This window comes from Anomaloglossus baeobatrachus, unplaced genomic scaffold (assembly GCF_048569485.1).
Source record: "Anomaloglossus baeobatrachus isolate aAnoBae1 unplaced genomic scaffold, aAnoBae1.hap1 Scaffold_32, whole genome shotgun sequence".
NCBI classification, from domain to species: Eukaryota; Metazoa; Chordata; class Amphibia; order Anura; family Aromobatidae; genus Anomaloglossus; species Anomaloglossus baeobatrachus.
In genome coordinates, this window is record NW_027442596.1 from 1,426,252 (window position 1) to 1,448,052 (window position 21,801).

Here is a 21,801-nt window from a genome sequence, read left to right on the forward strand (position 1 = left end):
TTGGCCATTTTGAAGCGAAATTGTTCCTTTGGGGGGGTATTGCAATTTTTTGCCATTTTGAGGCGAAATTGTTCCTTTGGGGGTATTGCAACTTTTGGCCATTTTGAAGCGAAATTGTTCCTTTGGGGGGGTATTGCAATTTTTTGCCATTTTGAGGTGAAATTGTTCCTTTGGGGGGGTATTGCAACTTTTGGCCATTTTGAAGCGAAATTGTTCCTTTGAGGGGGTATTGCAACTTTTCGGCATTTTGAGGCGAAATTGTTCCTTTGGGGGGTATTGCAATTTTTTGCCATTTTGAGGTGAAATTGTTCCTTTGGGGGGGTATTGCAACTTTTGGCCATTTTGAAGCGAAATTGTTCCTTTCGGGGGGTATTGCAACTTTTCGGCATTTTGAGGCGAAATTGTTCCTTTGGGGGGGTATTGCAATTTTTTTTTCATTTTGAGGTGAAATTTTTCCTTTGGGGGGGTATTGCAACTTTTCGGCATTTTGAGGCGAAATTGTTCCTTTGGGGGGGTATTGCAATTTTTTGCCATTTTGAGGCGAAATTGTTCCTTTGGGGGGTATTGCAATTTTTTTTTCGTTTTGAGGCGAAATAGTTCATTTGGGGGGGTATTGCAACTTTTGGCCATTTTGAAGCGAAATTGTTCCTTTGGGGGGGTATTGCAACTTTTCGGCATTTTGAGGCGAAATTGTTCCTTTGGGGGGGTATTGCAATTTTTTGCCATTTTGAGGCGAAATTGTTCCTTTGGGGGGGTATTGCAACTTTTGGCCATTTTGAAGCGAAATTGTTCCTTTGGGGGGTATTGCAACTTTTCGGCATTTTGAGGCAAAATTGTTCCTTTGGGGGGGTATTGCAATTTTTTGCCATTTTGAGGCGAAATTGTTCCTTTGGGGGGGTATTGCAACTTTTGGCCATTTTGAAGCGAAATTGTTCCTTTGGGGGGGTATTGCAACTTTTCGGCATTTTGAGGCGAAATTGTTCCTTTGAGGGGTATTGATATTTTTTGCCATTTTGAGGCGAAATTGTTCCTTTGGGGGGGTATTGCAACTTTTGGCCATTTTGAAGCGAAATTGTTCCTTTCGGGGGGTATTGCAACTTTTCGGCATATTGAGGCGAAATTGTTCCTTTGGGGGGGGTATTGCAATTTTTTGCCATTTTGAGGCGAAATTGTTCCTTGGGAGGGTATTGCAACTTTTGGCCATTTTGAAGCGAAATTGTTCCTTTCGGGGGGTATTGCAACTTTTCGGCATTTTGAGGCGAAATTGTTACTTTGGGGGGGTATTGCAACTTTTCGGCATTTTGAGGCGAAATTTTTCCTTTGGGAGGGTATTGCAATTTTTTGCCATTTTGGGGTGAAATTTTTCCTTTGGGGGGGTATTGCAACTTTTGGCCATTTTGAAGCGAAATTGTTCCTTTGGGGGGTATTGCAATTTTTTGCCATTTTGAGGCGAAATTGTTCCTTTGGGGGGGTATTGCAACTTTTGGCCATTTTGAAGCGAAATTGTTCCTTTGGGGGGTATTGCAATTTTTTGCCATTTTGAGGCGAAATTGTTCCTTTGGGGGGGTATTGCAACTTTTGGCCATTTTGAAGCGAAATTGTTTCTTTGGGGGGGTATTGCAACTTTTCGGCATTTTGAGGCGAAATTGTTCCTTTGGGGGGTATTGCAATTTTTTGCCATTTTGAGGCGAAATTGTTCCTTTGGGGGGGTATTGCAACTTTTGGCCATTTTGAAGCGAAATTGTTCCTTTGGGGGGGTATTGCAACTTTTCGGCATTTTGAGGCGAAATTTTTCCTTTGGGAGGGTATTGCAATTTTTTGCCATTTTGAGGTGAAATTGTTCCTTTGGGGGGTTTTGCAACTTTTGGCCATTTTGAAGCGAAATTGTTCCTTTGGGGGTTATTGAAATTTTTTGCCATTTTGAGGCGAAATTGTTCCTTTGGGGGGGTATTGCAATTTTTTGCCATTTTGAGGCGAAATTGTTCCTTTGGGGAGGTATTGCAACTTTTGGCCATTTTGAAGCGAAATTGTTCCTTTCGGGGGGTATTGCAACTTTTCGGCATTTTGAGGTGAAATTGTTCCTTTGGGGGGGTATTGCAATTATTTGCCATTTTGAGGCGAAATTGTTCCTTTGGGGGGGTATTTCAACTTTTGGCCATTTTGAAGCAAAATTGTTCCTTTCTGGGGGTATTGCAACTTTTCGGCATTTTGAGGCGAAATTGTTCCTTTGGGGGGGTATTGCAATTTTTTTTCATTTTGAGGCGAAATTGTTCCTTTGGGGGGGTATTGCAACTTTTGGCCATTTTGAAGCGAAATTGTTCCTTTGGGGGGGTATTGCAATTTTTTGCCATTTTGAGGCGAAATTGTTCCTTTGGGGGGTATTGCAATTTTTTGCCATTTTCAGGTGAAAATGTTCCTTTGGGGGGGTATTGCAACTTTTGGCCATTTTGAAGTGAAATTGTTCCTTTGGGGGGGTATTTCAACTTTTGGCCATTTTGAAGCGAAATTGTTCCTTTCTGGGGGTATTGCAACTTTTCGGCATTTTGAGGCGAAATTGTTCCTTTGGGGGGGTATTGCAATTTTTTTTCATTTTGAGGCGAAATTGTTCCTTTGGGGGGGTATTGCAACTTTTGGCCATTTTGAAGCGAAATTGTTCCTTTGGGGGGGTATTGCAATTTTTTGCCATTTTGAGGCGAAATTGTTCCTTTGGGGGGGTATTTCAATTTTTTGCCATTTTGAGGCGAAATTGTTCCTTTGGGGGGTATTGCAACTTTTGGCCATTTTGAAGCGAAATTGTTCCTTTGGGGGGGTATTGAAACTTTTTGCCATTTTGAAGCGAAATTGTTCCTTTCGGGGGGTATTGCAACTTTTCGGCATTTTGATGCAAAATTGTTCCTTTGGGGGGTATTGCAACTTTTGGCCATTTTGAAGCGAAATTGTTCCTTTGGGGGGTATTGCAACTTTTCGGCATTTTGAGGCGAAATTGATCCTTTGGGGGGGTATTGCAATTTTTTTTTCATTTTGAGGCGAAATTGTTCCTTTGGGGGGGTATTGCAACTTTTGACCATTTTGAAGCGAAATTGTTCCTTTGGGGGGTATTGCAATTTTTTGCCATTTTGTGGCGAAATTGTTCCTTTGGGGGGTATTGCAACTTTTGGCCATTTTGAAGCGAAATTGTTCCTTTGGGGGGGTATTGCAATTTTTTGCCATTTTGAGGCGAAATTGTTCCTTTGGGGGGGTATTGCAACTTTTGGCCATTTTGAAGCGAAATTGTTCCTTTCGGGGGGTATTGCAACTTTTCGGCATTTTGAGGCAAAATTGTTCCTTTGGCGGGGTATTGCAACTTTTGTCCATTTTGAAGCGAAATTGTACCTTTTGGGGGGGTATTGCAACTTTTCGGCATTTTGAAGCGAAATTGTTCTTTTGGGGGGGTATTGCAATTTTTTGCCATTTTGAGGCGAAATTGTTCCTTTGGGGGGGTATTGCAACTTTTGGCCATTTTGAAGCAATATTGTTCCTTTCGGGGGTATTGCAACTTTTCAGCATTTTGAGGCGAAATTGTTCCTTTGGGGGTATTGCAATTTTTTGCCATTTTGAGGCGAAATTGTTCCTTTGGGGGGGTATTGCAACTTTTGGCCATTTTGAAGCGAAATTGTTCCTTTCGAGGGGTATTGCAATTTTTTGCCATTTTGAGGCGAAATTGTTGCTTTGGGGGGGTATTGCATCTTTTGGCCATTTTGAAGCAAAATTGTTCAATTGGGGGGGTATTGCAATTTTTTGCCATTTTGAGGCGAAATTGTTCCTTTGGGGGGGTATTGCAACTTTTGGCCATTTTGAAGCGAAATTGTTCCTTTGGGGGGGTATTGCAACTTTTGGCCATTTTGAAGCGAAATTGTTCCTTTGGGGGGGTATTGCAACTTTTCGACATTTTGAGGCGAAATTTTTCCTTTGGGAGGGTATTGCAATTTTTTGCCATTTTGAGGTGAAATTGTTCCTTTGGGGGGGTATGGCAACTTTTGGCCATTTTGAAGCGAAATTGTTCCTTTGGGGGGGTATTGCAATTTTTTGCCATTTTGAGGCGAAATTGTTCCTTTGGGGGGGTATTGCAACTTTGGCCATTTTGAAGCGAAATTGTTCCTTTGAGGGGGTATTGCAACTTTTCGGCATTTTGAGGCGAAATTGTTCCTTTGGGGGGTATTGCAATTTTTTGCCATTTTGAGGTGAAATTGTTCCTTTGGGGGGTATTGCAACTTTTCGGCATTTTGAGGCGAAATTGTTCCTTTGGGGGGGTATTGCAATTTTTTGCCATTTTGAGGCGAAATTGTTCCTTTGGGGGGTATTGCAATTTTTTTTTCGTTTTGAGGCGAAATAGTTCCTTTGGGGGGGTATTGCAACTTTTGGCCATTTTGAAGCGAAATTGTTCCTTTGGGGGGGTATTGCAACTTTTCGGCATTTTGAGGCGAAATTGTTCCTTTGGGGGGGTATTGCAATTTTTTGCCATTTTGAGGCGAAATTGTTCCTTTGGGGGGGTATTGCAACTTTTGGCCATTTTGAAGCGAAATTGTTCCTTTGGGGGGTATTGCAACTTTTCGGCATTTTGAGGCAAAATTGTTCCTTTGGGGGGGTATTGCAATTTTTTGCCATTTTGAGGCGAAATTGTTCCTTTGGGGGGGTATTGCAACTTTTGGCCATTTTGAAGCGAAATTGTTCCTTTGGGGGGGTATTGCAACTTTTCGGCATTTTGAGGCGAAATTGTTCCTTTGAGGGGTATTGATATTTTTTGCCATTTTGAGGCGAAATTGTTCCTTTGGGGGGGTATTGCAACTTTTGGCCATTTTGAAGCGAAATTGTTCCTTTCGGGGGGTATTGCAACTTTTCGGCATATTGAGGCGAAATTGTTCCTTTGGGGGGGGTATTGCAATTTTTTGCCATTTTGAGGCGAAATTGTTCCTTGGGAGGGTATTGCAACTTTTGGCCATTTTGAAGCGAAATTGTTCCTTTCGGGGGGTATTGCAACTTTTCGGCATTTTGAGGCGAAATTGTTACTTTGGGGGGGTATTGCAACTTTTCGGCATTTTGAGGCGAAATTTTTCCTTTGGGAGGGTATTGCAATTTTTTGCCATTTTGGGGTGAAATTTTTCCTTTGGGGGGGTATTGCAACTTTTGGCCATTTTGAAGCGAAATTGTTCCTTTGGGGGGTATTGCAATTTTTTGCCATTTTGAGGCGAAATTGTTCCTTTGGGGGGGTATTGCAACTTTTGGCCATTTTGAAGCGAAATTGTTCCTTTGGGGGGTATTGCAATTTTTTGCCATTTTGAGGCGAAATTGTTCCTTTGGGGGGGTATTGCAACTTTTGGCCATTTTGAAGCGAAATTGTTTCTTTGGGGGGGTATTGCAACTTTTCGGCATTTTGAGGCGAAATTGTTCCTTTGGGGGGGTATTGCAATTTTTTGCCATTTTGAGGCGAAATTGTTCCTTTGGGGGGGTATTGCAACTTTTGGCCATTTTGAAGCGAAATTGTTCCTTTGGGGGGGTATTGCAACTTTTCGGCATTTTGAGGCGAAATTTTTCCTTTGGGAGGGTATTGCAATTTTTTGCCATTTTGAGGTGAAATTGTTCCTTTGGGGGGTTTTGCAACTTTTGGCCATTTTGAAGCGAAATTGTTCCTTTGGGGGTTATTGAAATTTTTTGCCATTTTGAGGCGAAATTGTTCCTTTGGGGGGGTATTGCAATTTTTTGCCATTTTGAGGCGAAATTGTTCCTTTGGGGAGGTATTGCAACTTTTGGCCATTTTGAAGCGAAATTGTTCCTTTCGGGGGGTATTGCAACTTTTCGGCATTTTGAGGTGAAATTGTTCCTTTGGGGGGGTATTGCAATTATTTGCCATTTTGAGGCGAAATTGTTCCTTTGGGGGGGTATTTCAACTTTTGGCCATTTTGAAGCAAAATTGTTCCTTTCTGGGGGTATTGCAACTTTTCGGCATTTTGAGGCGAAATTGTTCCTTTGGGGGGGTATTGCAACTTTTGGCCATTTTGAAGCGAAATTGTTCCTTTCGGGGGGTATTGCAACTTTTCGGCATTTTGAGGCGAAATTGTTCCTTTGGGGGGGTATTGCAATTTTTTGCCATTTTGAGGCGAAATTGTTGCTTTGGGGGGGTATTGCATCTTTTGGCCATTTTGAAGCGAAATTGTTCCTTTGGGGGGTATTGCAATTTTTTGCCATTTTGAGGCGAAATTGTTCCTTTGGGGGGGTATTGCAACTTTTCGGCATTTTGAGGCGAAATTTTTCCTTTGGGGGGTATTGCAATTTTTTGCCATTTTCAGGTGAAAATGTTCCTTTGGGGGGGTATTGCAACTTTTGGCCATTTTGAAGCGAATTTGTTCCTTTGGGGGGGTATTGCAACTTTTCAGCATTTTGAGGCGAAATTGTTCCTTTGGGGGGTATTGCAATTTTTTGCCATTTTCAGGTGAAAATGTTCCTTTGGGGGGGTATTGCAACTTTTGGCCATTTTGAAGTGAAATTGTTCCTTTCGGGGGGTATTGCAACTTTTGGCCATTTTGAAGCGAAATTGTTCCTTTCGGGGGGTATTGCAACTTTTCGGCATTTTGAGGCGAAATTGTTCCTTTGGGGGGGTATTGCAATTTTTTTTTCATTTTGAGGCGAAATTGTTCCTTTGGGGGGGTATTGCAACTTTTGGCCATTTTGAAGCGAAATTGTTCCTTTGGGGGGGTATTGCAATTTTTTGCCATTTTGAGGCGAAATTTTTCCTTTGGGGGGGTATTTCAATTTTTTGCCATTTTGAGGCGAAATTGTTCCTTTGGGGGGGTATTGCAACTTTTGGCCATTTTGAAGCGAAATTGTTCCTTTGGGGGGTATTGAAACTTTTTGCCATTTTGAAGCGAAATTGTTCCTTTCGGGGGGTATTGCAACTTTTCGGCATTTTGATGCAAAATTGTTCCTTTGGGGGGTATTGCAACTTTTGGCCATTTTGAAGCGAAATTGTTCCTTTGTGGGGTATTGCAACTTTTCGGCATTTTGAGGCGAAATTGATCCTTTGGGGGGGTATTGCAATTTTTTTTTCATTTTGAGGCGAAATTGTTCCTTTGGGGGGGTATTGCAACTTTTGACCATTTTGAAGCGAAATTGTTCCTTTGGGGGTATTGCAATTTTTTGCCATTTTGTGGCGAAATTGTTCCTTTGGGGGGTATTGCAACTTTTGGCCATTTTGAAGCGAAATTGTTCCTTTGGGGGGTATTGCAATTTTTTGCCATTTTGAGGCGAAATTGTTCCTTTGGGGGGGTATTGCAACTTTTGGCCATTTTGAAGCGAAATTGTTCCTTTCGGGGGGTATTGCAACTTTTCGGCATTTTGAGGCAAAATTGTTCCTTTGGCGGGGTATTGCAACTTTTGGCCATTTTGAAGCGAAATTGTACCTTTTGGGGGGGTATTGCAACTTTTCGGCATTTTGAAGCGAAATTGTTCTTTTGGGGGGGTATTGCAATTTTTTGCCATTTTGAGGCGAAATTGTTCCTTTGGGGGGGTATTGCAACTTTTGGCCATTTTGAAGCAATATTGTTCCTTTCGGGGGTATTGCAACTTTTCAGCATTTTGAGGCGAAATTGTTCCTTTGGGGGTATTGCAATTTTTTGCCATTTTGAGGCGAAATTGTTCCTTTGGGGGGGTATTGCAACTTTTGGCCATTTTGAAGCGAAATTGTTCCTTTCGAGGGGTATTGCAATTTTTTGCCATTTTGAGGCGAAATTGTTGCTTTGGGGGGTATTGCATCTTTTGGCCATTTTGAAGCAAAATTGTTCAATTGGGGGGGTATTGCAATTTTTTGCCATTTTGAGGCGAAATTGTTCCTTTGGGGGGGTATTGCAACTTTTGGCCATTTTGAAGCGAAATTGTTCCTTTGGGGGGGTATTGCAACTTTTGGCTATTTTGAAGCGAAATTGTTCCTTTGGGGGGGTATTGCAACTTTTCGACATTTTGAGGCGAAATTTTTCCTTTGGGAGGGTATTGCAATTTTTTGCCATTTTGAGGTGAAATTGTTCCTTTGGGGGGGTATGGCAACTTTTGGCCATTTTGAAGCGAAATTGTTCCTTTGGGGGGGTATTGCAATTTTTTGCCATTTTGAGGCGAAATTGTTCCTTTGGGGGGGTATTGCAACTTTTGGCCATTTTGAAGCGAAATTGTTCCTTTGAGGGGGTATTGCAACTTTTCGGCATTTTGAGGCGAAATTGTTCCTTTGGGGGGTATTGCAATTTTTTGCCATTTTGAGGTGAAATTGTTCCTTTGGGGGGGTATTGCAACTTTTGGCCATTTTGAAGCGAAATTGTTCCTTTCGGGGGGTATTGCAACTTTTCGGCATTTTGAGGCGAAATTTTTCCTTTGGGAGGGTATTGCAATTTTTTGCCATTTTGAGGGTGAAATTGTTCCTTTGGGGGGTTTTGCAACTTTTGGCCATTTTGAAGCGAAATTGTTCCTTTGGGGGTTATTGAAATTTTTTGCCATTTTGAGGCGAAATTGTTCCTTTGGGGGGGTATTGCAATTTTTTGCCATTTTGAGGCGAAATTGTTCCTTTGGGGGGGTATTGCAACTTTTGGCCATTTTGAAGCGAAATTATTCCTTTGGGGGGTATTGCAATTTTTTGCCATTTTGAGGCGAAATTGTTCCTTTGGGGGGGTATTGCAACTTTTGGCCATTTTGAAGCGAAATTGTTTCTTTGGGGGGGTATTGCAACTTTTCGGCATTTTGAGGCGAAATTGTTCCTTTGGGGGGGTATTGCAATTTTTTGCCATTTTGAGGCGAAATTGTTCCTTTGGGGGGGTATTGCAACTTTTCGGCATTTTGAGGCGAAATTTTTCCTTTGGGAGGGTATTGCAATTTTTTGCCATTTTGAGGTGAAATTGTTCCTTTGGGGGGTTTTGCAACTTTTGGCCATTTTGAAGCGAAATTGTTCCTTTGGGGGTTATTGAAATTTTTTGCCATTTTGAGGCGAAATTGTTCCTTTGGGGGGGTATTGCAATTTTTTGCCATTTTGAGGCGAAATTGTTCCTTTGGGGAGGTATTGCAACTTTTGGCCATTTTGAAGCGAAATTGTTCCTTTCGGGGGGTATTGCAACTTTTCGGCATTTTGAGGTGAAATTGTTCCTTTGGGGGGGTATTGCAATTATTTGCCATTTTGAGGCGAAATTGTTCCTTTGGGGGGGTATTTCAACTTTTGGCCATTTTGAAGCAAAATTGTTCCTTTCTGGGGGTATTGCAACTTTTCGGCATTTTGAGGCGAAATTGTTCCTTTGGGGGGGTATTGCAACTTTTGGCCATTTTGAAGCGAAATTGTTCCTTTCGGGGGGTATTGCAACTTTTCGGCATTTTGAGGCGAAATTGATCCTTTGGGGGGGTATTGCAATTTTTTTTTCATTTTGAGGCGAAATTGTTCCTTTGGGGGGGTATTGCAACTTTTGACCATTTTGAAGCGAAATTGTTCCTTTGGGGGGTATTGCAATTTTTTGCCATTTTGTGGCGAAATTGTTCCTTTGGGGGGTATTGCAACTTTTGGCCATTTTGAAGCGAAATTGTTCCTTTGGGGGGTATTGCAATTTTTTGCCATTTTGAGGCGAAATTGTTCCTTTGGGGGGGTATTGCAACTTTTGGCCATTTTGAAGCGAAATTGTTCCTTTCGGGGGGTATTGCAACTTTTCGGCATTTTGAGGCAAAATTGTTCCTTTGGCGGGGTATTGCAACTTTTGGCCATTTTGAAGCGAAATTGTACCTTTTGGGGGGGTATTGCAACTTTTCGGCATTTTGAAGCGAAATTGTTCTTTTGGGGGGGTATTGCAATTTTTTGCCATTTTGAGGCGAAATTGTTCCTTTGGGGGGGTATTGCAACTTTTGGCCATTTTGAAGCAATATTGTTCCTTTCGGGGGTATTGCAACTTTTCAGCATTTTGAGGCGAAATTGTTCCTTTGGGGGTATTGCAATTTTTTGCCATTTTGAGGCGAAATTGTTCCTTTGGGGGGGTATTGCAACTTTTGGCCATTTTGAAGCGAAATTGTTCCTTTCGAGGGGTATTGCAATTTTTTGCCATTTTGAGGCGAAATTGTTCCTTTGGGGGGGTATTGCAACTTTTGGCCATTTTGAAGCGAAATTGTTCCTTTGAGGGGGTATTGCAACTTTTCGGCATTTTGAGGCGAAATTGTTCCTTTGGGGGGTATTGCAATTTTTTGCCATTTTGAGGTGAAATTGTTCCTTTGGGGGGGTATTGCAACTTTTGGCCATTTTGAAGCGAAATTGTTCCTTTCGGGGGGTATTGCAACTTTTCGGCATTTTGAGGCGAAATTTTTCCTTTGGGAGGGTATTGCAATTTTTTGCCATTTTGAGGTGAAATTGTTCCTTTGGGGGGTTTTGCAACTTTTGGCCATTTTGAAGCGAAATTGTTCCTTTGGGGGTTATTGAAATTTTTTGCCATTTTGAGGCGAAATTGTTCCTTTGGGGGGGTATTGCAATTTTTTGCCATTTTGAGGCGAAATTGTTCCTTTGGGGGGGTATTGCAACTTTTGGCCATTTTGAAGCGAAATTGTTCCTTTGGGGGGTATTGCAATTTTTTGCCATTTTGAGGCGAAATTGTTCCTGTGGGGGGGTATTGCAACTTTTGGCCATTTTGAAGCGAAATTGTTTCTTTGGGGGGGTATTGCAACTTTTCGGCATTTTGAGGCGAAATTGTTCCTTTGGGGGGGTATTGCAATTTTTTGCCATTTTGAGGCGAAATTGTTCCTTTGGGGGGGTATTGCAACTTTTGGCCATTTTGAAGCGAAATTGTTCCTTTGGGGGGGTATTGCAACTTTTCGGCATTTTGAGGCGAAATTTTTCCTTTGGGAGGGTATTGCAATTTTTTGCCATTTTGAGGTGAAATTGTTCCTTTGGGGGGTTTTGCAACTTTTGGCCATTTTGAAGCGAAATTGTTCCTTTGGGGGTTATTGAAATTTTTTGCCATTTTGAGGCGAAATTGTTCCTTTGGGGGGGTATTGCAATTTTTTGCCATTTTGAGGCGAAATTGTTCCTTTGGGGAGGTATTGCAACTTTTGGCCATTTTGAAGCGAAATTGTTCCTTTCGGGGGGTATTGCAACTTTTCGGCATTTTGAGGTGAAATTGTTCCTTTGGGGGGGTATTGCAATTATTTGCCATTTTGAGGCGAAATTGTTCCTTTGGGGGGGTATTTCAACTTTTGGCCATTTTGAAGCAAAATTGTTCCTTTCTGGGGGTATTGCAACTTTTCGGCATTTTGAGGCGAAATTGTTCCTTTGGGGGGGTATTGCAACTTTTGGCCATTTTGAAGCGAAATTGTTCCTTTCGGGGGGTATTGCAACTTTTCGGCATTTTGAGGCGAAATTGATCCTTTGGGGGGGTATTGCAATTTTTTTTTCATTTAGAGGCGAAATTGTTCCTTTGGGGGGGTATTGCAACTTTTGGCCATTTTGAAGCGAAATTGTTCCTTTGGGGGGGTATTGCAATTTTTTGCCATTTTGAGGCGAAATTGTTCCTTTGGGGGGGTATTGCAACTTTTGGCCATTTTGAAGCGAAATTGTTCCTTTCGGGGGGTATTGCAACTTTTCGGCATTTTGAGGCAAAATTGTTCCTTTCGGGGGGTATTGCAACTTTTGGCCATTTTGAAGCGAAATTGTACCTTTTGGGGGGGTATTGCAACTTTTCGGCATTTTGAAGCGAAATTGTTCTTTTGGGGGGGTATTGCAATTTTTTGCCATTTTGAGGCGAAATTGTTCCTTTGGGGGGGTATTGCAACTTTTGGCCATTTTGAAGCAATATTGTTCCTTTCGGGGGTATTGCAACTTTTCAGCATTTTGAGGCGAAATTGTTCCTTTGGGGGTATTGCAATTTTTTGCCATTTTGAGGCGAAATTGTTCCTTTGGGGGGGTATTTCAACTTTTGGCCATTTTGAAGCGAAATTGTTCCTTTCGAGGGGTATTGCAATTTTTTGCCATTTTGAGGCGAAATTGTTGCTTTGGGGGGGTATTGCATCTTTTGGCCATTTTGAAGCAAAATTGTTCAATTGGGGGGGTATTGCAATTTTTTGCCATTTTGAGGCGAAATTGTTCCTTTGGGGGGGTATTGCAACTTTTGGCCATTTTGAAGCGAAATTGTTCCTTTGGGGGGTATTGCAACTTTTGGCCATTTTGAAGCGAAATTGTTCCTTTGGGGGGGTATTGCAACTTTTCGACATTTTGAGGCGAAATTTTTCCTTTGGGAGGGTATTGCAATTTTTTGCCATTTTGAGGTGAAATTGTTCCTTTGGGGGGGTATGGCAACTTTTGGCCATTTTGAAGCGAAATTGTTCCTTTGGGGGGGTATTGCAATTTTTTGCCATTTTGAGGCGAAATTGTTCCTTTGGGGGGGTATTGCAACTTTTGGCCATTTTGAAGCGAAATTGTTCCTTTGAGGGGGTATTGCAACTTTTCGGCATTTTGAGGCGAAATTGTTCCTTTGGGGGGTATTGCAATTTTTTGCCATTTTGAGGTGAAATTGTTCCTTTGGGGGGGTATTGCAACTTTTGGCCATTTTGAAGCGAAATTGTTCCTTTCGGGGGGTATTGCAACTTTTCGGCATTTTGAGGCGAAATTTTTCCTTTGGGAGGGTATTGCAATTTTTTGCCATTTTGAGGTGAAATTGTTCCTTTGGGGGGTTTTGCAACTTTTGGCCATTTTGAAGCGAAATTGTTCCTTTGGGGGTTATTGAAATTTTTTGCCATTTTGAGGCGAAATTGTTCCTTTGGGGGGGTATTGCAATTTTTTGCCATTTTGAGGCGAAATTGTTCCTTTGGGGGGGTATTGCAACTTTTGGCCATTTTGAAGCGAAATTGTTCCTTTGGGGGGTATTGCAATTTTTTGCCATTTTGAGGCGAAATTGTTCCTTTGGGGGGTATTGCAACTTTTGGCCATTTTGAAGCGAAATTGTTTCTTTGGGGGGGTATTGCAACTTTTCGGCATTTTGAGGCGAAATTGTTCCTTTGGGGGGGTATTGCAATTTTTTGCCATTTTGAGGCGAAATTGTTCCTTTGGGGGGGTATTGCAACTTTTGGCCATTTTGAAGCGAAATTGTTCCTTTGGGGGGGTATTGCAACTTTTCGGCATTTTGAGGCGAAATTTTTCCTTTGGGAGGGTATTGCAATTTTTTGCCATTTTGAGGTGAAATTGTTCCTTTGGGGGGTTTTGCAACTTTTGGCCATTTTGAAGCGAAATTGTTCCTTTGGGGGTTATTGAAATTTTTTGCCATTTTGAGGCGAAATTGTTCCTTTGGGGGGGTATTGCAATTTTTTGCCATTTTGAGGCGAAATTGTTCCTTTGGGGAGGTATTGCAACTTTTGGCCATTTTGAAGCGAAATTGTTCCTTTCGGGGGGTATTGCAACTTTTCGGCATTTTGAGGTGAAATTGTTCCTTTGGGGGGGTATTGCAATTATTTGCCATTTTGAGGCGAAATTGTTCCTTTGGGGGGGCATTTCAACTTTTGGCCATTTTGAAGCAAAATTGTTCCTTTCTGGGGGTATTGCAACTTTTCGGCATTTTGAGGCGAAATTGTTCCTTTGGGGGGGTATTGCAACTTTTGGCCATTTTGAAGCGAAATTGTTCCTTTCGGGGGGTATTGCAACTTTTCGGCATTTTGAGGCGAAATTGTTCCTTTGGGGGGGTATTGCAATTTTTTGCCATTTTGAGGCGAAATTGTTGCTTTGGGGGGGTATTGCATCTTTTGGCCATTTTGAAGCGAAATTGTTCCTTTGGGGGTATTGCAATTTTTTGCCATTTTGAGGCGAAATTGTTCCTTTGGGGGGGTATTGCAACTTTTCGGCATTTTGAGGCGAAATTTTTCCTTTGGGGGGTATTGCAATTTTTTGCCATTTTCAGGTGAAAATGTTCCTTTGGGGGGGTATTGCAACTTTTGGCCATTTTGAAGCGAATTTGTTCCTTTGGGGGGGGTATTGCAACTTTTCAGCATTTTGAGGCGAAATTGTTCCTTTGGGGGGTATTGCAATTTTTTGCCATTTTCAGGTGAAAATGTTCCTTTGAGGGGGTATTGCAACTTTTGGCCATTTTGAAGTGAAATTGTTCCTTTCGGGGGGTATTGCAACTTTTGGCCATTTTGAAGCGAAATTGTTCCTTTCGGGGGGTATTGCAACTTTTCGGCATTTTGAGGCGAAATTGTTCCTTTGGGGGGGTATTGCAATTTTTTTTCATTTTGAGGCGAAATTGTTCCTTTGGGGGGGTATTGCAACTTTTGGCCATTTTGAAGCGAAATTGTTCCTTTGGGGGGGTATTGCAATTTTTTGCCATTTTGAGGCGAAATTGTTCCTTTGGGGGGTATTTCAATTTTTTGCCATTTTGAGGCGAAATTGTTCCTTTGGGGGGGTATTGCAACTTTTGGCCATTTTGAAGCGAAATTGTTCCTTTGGGGGGGTATTGAAACTTTTTGCCATTTTGAAGCGAAATTGTTCCTTTCGGGGGGTATTGCAACTTTTCGGCATTTTGATGCAAAATTGTTCCTTTGGGGGGTATTGCAACTTTTGGCCATTTTGAAGCGAAATTGTTCCTTTGGGGGGTATTGCAACTTTTCGGCATTTTGAGGCGAAATTGATCCTTTGGGGGGGTATTGCAATTTTTTTTTCATTTTGAGGCGAAATTGTTCCTTTGGGGGGGTATTGCAACTTTTAACCATTTTGAAGCGAAATTGTTCCTTTGGGGGGTATTGCAATTTTTTGCCATTTTGTGGCGAAATTGTTCCTTTGGGGGGTATTGCAACTTTTGGCCATTTTGAAGCGAAATTGTTCCTTTGGGGGGGTATTGCAATTTTTTGCCATTTTGAGGCGAAATTGTTCCTTTGGGGGGGTATTGCAACTTTTGGCCATTTTGAAGCGAAATTGTTCCTTTCGGGGGGTATTGCAACTTTTCGGCATTTTGAGGCAAAATTGTTCCTTTGGCGGGGTATTGCAACTTTTGGCCATTTTGAAGCGAAATTGTACCTTTTGGGGGGGTATTGCAACTTTTCGGCATTTTGAAGCGAAATTGTTCTTTTGGGGGGGTATTGCAATTTTTTGCCATTTTGAGGCGAAATTGTTCCTTTGGGGGGGTATTGCAACTTTTGGCCATTTTGAAGCAATATTGTTCCTTTCGGGGGTATTGCAACTTTTCAGCATTTTGAGGCGAAATTGTTCCTTTGGGGGTATTGCAATTTTTTGCCATTTTGAGGCGAAATTGTTCCTTTGGGGGGGTATTGCAACTTTTGGCCATTTTGAAGCGAAATTGTTCCTTTCGAGGGGTATTGCAATTTTTTGCCATTTTGAGGCGAAATTGTTGCTTTGGGGGGGTATTGCATCTTTTGGCCATTTTGAAGCAAAATTGTTCAATTGGGGGGGTATTGCAATTTTTTGCCATTTTGAGGCGAAATTGTTCCTTTGGGGGGGTATTGCAACTTTTGGCCATTTTGAAGCGAAATTGTTCCTTTGGGGGGGTATTGCAACTTTTGGCCATTTTGAAGCGAAATTGTTCCTTTGGGGGGGTATTGCAACTTTTCGACATTTTGAGGCGAAATTTTTCCTTTGGGAGGGTATTGCAATTTTTTGTCATTTTGAGGTGAAATTGTTCCTTTGGGGGGGTATGGCAACTTTTGGCCATTTTGAGGCGAAATTGTTCCTTTGGGGGGGTATTGCAACTTTTGGCCATTTTGAAGCGAAATTGTTCCTTTGAGGGGGTATTGCAACTTTTCGGCATTTTGAGGCGAAATTGTTCCTTTGGGGGGTATTGCAATTTTTTGCCATTTTGAGGTGAAATTGTTCCTTTGGGGGGGTATTGCAACTTTTGGCCATTTTGAAGCGAAATTGTTACTTTCGGGGGGTATTGCAACTTTTCGGCATTTTGAGGCGAAATTGTTCCTTTGGGGGGGTATTGCAATTTTTTTTTCATTTTGAGGTGAAATTTTTCCTTTGGGGGGGTATTGCAACTTTTCGGCATTTTGAGGCGAAATTGTTCCTTTGGGGGGGTATTGCAATTTTTTGCCATTTTGAGGCGAAATTGTTCCTTTGGGGGGTATTGCAATTTTTTTTTCGTTTTGAGGCGAAATAGTTCCTTTGGGGGGGTATTGCAACTTTTGGCCATTTTGAAGCGAAATTGTTCCTTTGGGGGGGTATTGCAACTTTTCGGCATTTTGAGGCGAAATTGTTCCTTTGGGGGGGTATTGCAATTTTTTGCCATTTTGAGGCGAAATTGTTCCTTTGGGGGGGTATTGCAACTTTTGGCCATTTTGAAGCGAAATTGTTCCTTTGGGGGGTATTGCAACTTTTCGGCATTTTGAGGCAAAATTGTTCCTTTGGGGGGGTATTGCAATTTTTTTCCATTTTGAGGCGAAATTGTTGCTTTGGGGGGGTATTGCATTTTTTGGCCATTTTGAGGCGAAATTGTTCCTTTGGGGGGGTATTGCAACTTTTCGGCATTTTGAGGCGAAATTGTTCCTTTGGGGGGAGTATTGCAACTTTTGGCCATTTTGAAGCGAAATTGTTCCTTTGGGGGGTATTGCAACTTTTCGGCATTTTGAGGCGAAATTGTTCATTTGGGGGGGGTATTGCAACTTTTCGGCATTTTGAGGCGAAATTGTTCCTTTGGGGGGTATTGCAATTTTTTTTCATTTTGAGGTGAAATTTTTCCTTTGGGGGGTATTGCAACTTTTGGCCATTTTGAAGCGAAACTGTTCCTTTGGGGGGGTATTGCAACTTTTCGGCATTTTGAGGCGAAATTGTTCTTTTGGGGGGGATTGCAATTTTTTGCCATTTTGAGGCGAAATTGTTCCTTTGGGGGGGTATTGCAACTTTTGGCCATTTTGAAGCGAAATTGTTTCTTTGGGGGGGTATTGCAATTTTTTGCCATTTTGAGGCGAAATTGTTCCTTTGGGGGGGTATTGCAACTTTTCGGCATTTTGAGGCGAAATTGTTCCTTTGGGGGGGTATTGCAATTTTTTTTCCATTTTGAAGCAAAATTGTTCCTTTGGGGGGGGTATTGCAACTTTTGGCCATATTGAAGCGAAATTGTTCCTTTGGGGGGTATTACAATTTTTGGATATTTTGAGGCGAAATTGTTCCTTTGGGGGGTATTGCAATTTTTTGCCATTTTGAGGCGAAATTGTTCCTTTGGGGGGGTATTTCAACTTTTGGCCATTTTGAAGCGAAATTGTTCCTTTCGAGGGGTATTGCAATTTTTTGCCATTTTGAGGCGAAATTGTTGCTTTGGGGGGGTATTGCATCTTTTGGCCATTTTGAAGCAAAATTGTTCAATTGGGGGGGTATTGCAATTTTTTGTCATTTTGAGGCGAAATTGTTCCTTTGGGGGGGTATTGCAACTTTTGGCCATTTTGAAGCGAAATTGTTCCTTTGGGGGGGTATTGCAACTTTTGGCCATTTTGAAGCGAAATTGTTCCTTTGGGGGGGTATTGCAACTTTTCAACATTTTGAGGCGAAATTTTTCCTTTGGGAGGGTATTGCAATTTTTTGCCATTTTGAGGTGAAATTGTTCCTTTGGGGGGGTATGGCAACTTTTGGCCATTTTGAAGCGAAATTGTTCCTTTGGGGGGTATTGCAATTTTTTGCCATTTTGAGGCGAAATTGTTCCTTTGGGGGGGTATTGCAACTTTTGGCCATTTTGAAGCGAAATTGTTCCTTTGAGGGGGTATTGCAACTTTTCGGCATTTTGAGGCGAAATTGTTCCTTTGGGGGGTATTGCAATTTTTTGCCATTTTGAGGTGAAATTGTTCCTTTGGGGGGGTATTGCAACTTTTGGCCATTTTGAAGCGAAATTGTTCCTTTCGGGGGGTATTGCAACTTTTCGGCATTTTGAGGCGAAATTTTTCCTTTGGGAGGGTATTGCAATTTTTTGCCATTTTGAGGTGAAATTGTTCCTTTGGGGGGTTTTGCAACTTTTGGCCATTTTGAAGCGAAATTGTTCCTTTGGGGGTTATTGAAATTTTTTGCCATTTTGAGGCGAAATTGTTCCTTTGGGGGGGTATTGCAATTTTTTGCCATTTTGAGGCGAAATTGTTCCTTTGGGGGGGTATTGCAACTTTTGGCCATTTTGAAGCGAAATTGTTCCTTTGGGGGGTATTGCAATTTTTTGCCATTTTGAGGCGAAATTGTTCCTTTGGGGGGGTATTGCAACTTTTGGCCATTTTGAAGCGAAATTGTTTCTTTGGGGGGGTATTGCAACTTTTCGGCATTTTGAGGCGAAATTGTTCCTTTGGGGGGGTATTGCAATTTTTTGCCATTTTGAGGCGAAATTGTTCCTTTGGGGGGTATTGCAACTTTTGGCCATTTTGAAGCGAAATTGTTCCTTTGGGGGGGTATTGCAACTTTTCGGCATTTTGAGGCGAAATTTTTCCTTTGGGAGGGTATTGCAATTTTTTGCCATTTTGAGGTGAAATTGTTCCTTTGGGGGGTTTTGCAACTTTTGGCCATTTTGAAGCGAAATTGTTCCTTTGGGGGTTATTGAAATTTTTTGCCATTTTGAGGCGAAATTGTTCCTTTGGGGGGGTATTGCAATTTTTTGCCATTTTGAGGCGAAATTGTTCCTTTGGGGAGGTATTGCAACTTTTGGCCATTTTGAAGCGAAATTGTTCCTTTCGGGGGGTATTGCACCTTTTCGGCATTTTGAGGTGAAATTGTTCCTTTGGGGGGGTATTGCAATTATTTGCCATTTTGAGGCGAAATTGTTCCTTTGGGGGGGCATTTCAACTTTTGGCCATTTTGAAGCAAAATTGTTCCTTTCTGGGGGTATTGCAACTTTTCGGCATTTTGAGGCGAAATTGTTCCTTTGGGGGGGTATTGCAACTTTTGGCCATTTTGAAGCGAAATTGTTCCTTTCGGGGGGTATTGCAACTTTTCGGCATTTTGAGTCGAAATTGTTCCTTTGGGGGGGTATTGCAATTTTTTGCCATTTTGAGGCGAAATTGTTGCTTTGGGGGGGTATTGCATCTTTTGGCCATTTTGAAGCGAAATTGTTCCTTTGGGGGGTATTGCAATTTTTTGCCATTTTGAGGCGAAATTGTTCCTTTGGGGGGGTATTGCAACTTTTCGGCATTTTGAGGCGAAATTTTTCCTTTGGGGGGTATTGCAATTTTTTGCCATTTTCAGGTGAAAATGTTCCTTTGGGGGGGTATTGCAACTTTTGGCCATTTTGAAGCGAATTTGTTCCTTTGGGGGGGTATTGCAACTTTTCAGCATTTTGAGGCGAAATTGTTCCTTTGGGGGTATTGCAATTTTTTGCCATTTTCAGGTGAAAATGTTCCTTTGGGGGGGTATTGCAACTTTTGGCCATTTTGAAGTGAAATTGTTCCTTTCGGGGGGTATTGCAACTTTTGGCCATTTTGAAGCGAAATTGTTCCTTTCGGGGGGTATTGCAACTTTTCGGCATTTTGAGGCGAAATTGTTCCTTTGGGGGGGTATTGCAATTTTTTTTCATTTTGAGGCGAAATTGTTCCTTTGGGGGGGTATTGCAACTTTTGGCCATTTTGAAGCGAAATTGTTCCTTTGGGGGGGTATTGCAATTTTTTGCCATTTTGAGGCGAAATTGTTCCTTTGGGGGGGTATTTCAATTTTTTGCCATTTTGAGGCGAAATTGTTCCTTTGGGGGGGTATTGAAACTTTTTGCCATTTTGAAGCGAAATTGTTCCTTTCGGGGGGTATTGCAACTTTTAGGCATTTTGATGCAAAATTGTTCCTTTGGGGGGTATTGCAACTTTTGGCCATTTTGAAGCGAAATTGTTCCTTTGGGGGGTATTGCAACTTTTCGGCATTTTGAGGCGAAATTGATCCTTTGGGGGGGTATTGCAATTTTTTTTTCATTTTGAGGCGAAATTGTTCCTTTGGGGGGGTATTGCAACTTTTAACCATTTTGAAGCGAAATTGTTCCTTTGGGGGGTATTGCAATTTTTGGCCATTTTGAAGCGAAATTGTTCCTTTGGGGGGTATTGCAATTTTTTGCCATTTTGAGGCGAAATTGTTCCTTTGGGGGGGTATTGCAACTTTTGGCCATTTTGAAGCGAAATTGTTCCTTTCGGGGGGTATTGCAACTTTTCGGCATTTTGAGGCAAAATTGTTCCTTTGGCGGGGTATTGCAACTTTTGGCCATTTTGAAGCGAAATTGTACCTTTTGGGGGGGTATTGCAACTTTTCGGCATTTTGAAGCGAAATTGTTCTTTTGGGGGGGTATTGCAATTTTTTGCCATTTTGAGGCGAAATTGTTCCTTTGGGGGGGTATTGCAACTTTTGGCCATTTTGAAGCAATATTGTTCCTTTCGGGGGTATTGCAACTTTTCAGCATTTTGAGGCGAAATTGTTCCTTTGGGGGTATTGCAATTTTTTGCCATTTTGAGGCGAAATTGTTCCTTTGGGGGGGTATTGCAACTTTTGGCCATTTTGAAGCGAAATTGTTCCTTTCGAGGGGTATTGCAATTTTTTGCCATTTTGAGGCGAAATTGTTGCTTTGGGGGGGTATTGCATCTTTTGGCCATTTTGAAGCAAAATTGTTCAATTGGGGGGGTATTGCAATTTTTTGCCATTTTGAGGCGAAATTGTTCCTTTGGGGGGGTATTGCAACTTTTGGCCATTTTGAAGCGAAATTGTTCCTTTGGGGGGGTATTGCAACTTTTGGCCATTTTGAAGCGAAATTGTTCCTTTGGGGGGGTATTGCAACTTTTCGACATTTTGAGGCGAAATTTTTCCTTTGGGAGGGTATTGCAATTTTTTGCCATTTTGAGGTGAAATTGTTCCTTTGGGGGGGTATGGCAACTTTTGGCCATTTTGAAGCGAAATTGTTCCTTTGGGGGGGTATTGCAATTTTTTGCCATTTTGAGGCGAAATTGTTCCTTTGGGGGGGTATTGCAACTTTTGGCCATTTTGAAGCGAAATTGTTCCTTTGAGGGGGTATTGCAACTTTTCGGCATTTTGAGGCAAAATTGTTCCTTTGGGGGGTATTGCAATTTTTTGCCATTTTGAGGTGAAATTGTTCCTTTGGGGGGGTATTGCAACTTTTGGCCATTTTGAAGCGAAATTGTTCCTTTCGGGGGGTATTGCAACTTTTCGGCATTTAAGGCGAAATTGTTCCTTTGGGGGGGTATTGCAATTTTTTTTTCATTTTGAGGTGAAATTTTTCCTTTGGGGGGGTATTGCAACTTTTCGGCATTTTGAGGCGAAATTGTTCCTTTGGGGGGGTATTGCAATTTTTTGCCATTTTGAGGCGAAATTGTTCCTTTGGGGGGTATTGCAATTTTTTTTTCGTTTTGAGGCGAAATAGTTCCTTTGGGGGGGTATTGCAACTTTTGGCCATTTTGAAGCGAAATTGTTCCTTTGGGGGGGTATTGCAACTTTTCGGCATTTTGAGGCGAAATTGTTCCTTTGGGGGGGTATTGCAATTTTTTGCCATTTTGAGGCGAAATTGTTCCTTTGGGGGGGTATTGCAACTTTTGGCCATTTTGAAGCGAAATTGTTCCTTTGGGGGGTATTGCAACTTTTCGGCATTTTGAGGCAAAATTGTTCCTTTGGGGGGGTATTGCAATTTTTTTCCATTTTGAGGCGAAATTGTTGCTTTGGGGGGGTATTGCATTTTTTGGCCATTTTGAGGCGAAATTGTTCCTTTGGGGGGGTATTGCAACTTTTCGGCATTTTGAGGCGAAATTGTTCCTTTGGGGGGAGTATTGCAACTTTTGGCCATTTTGAAGCGAAATTGTTCCTTTGGGGGGTATTGCAACTTTTCG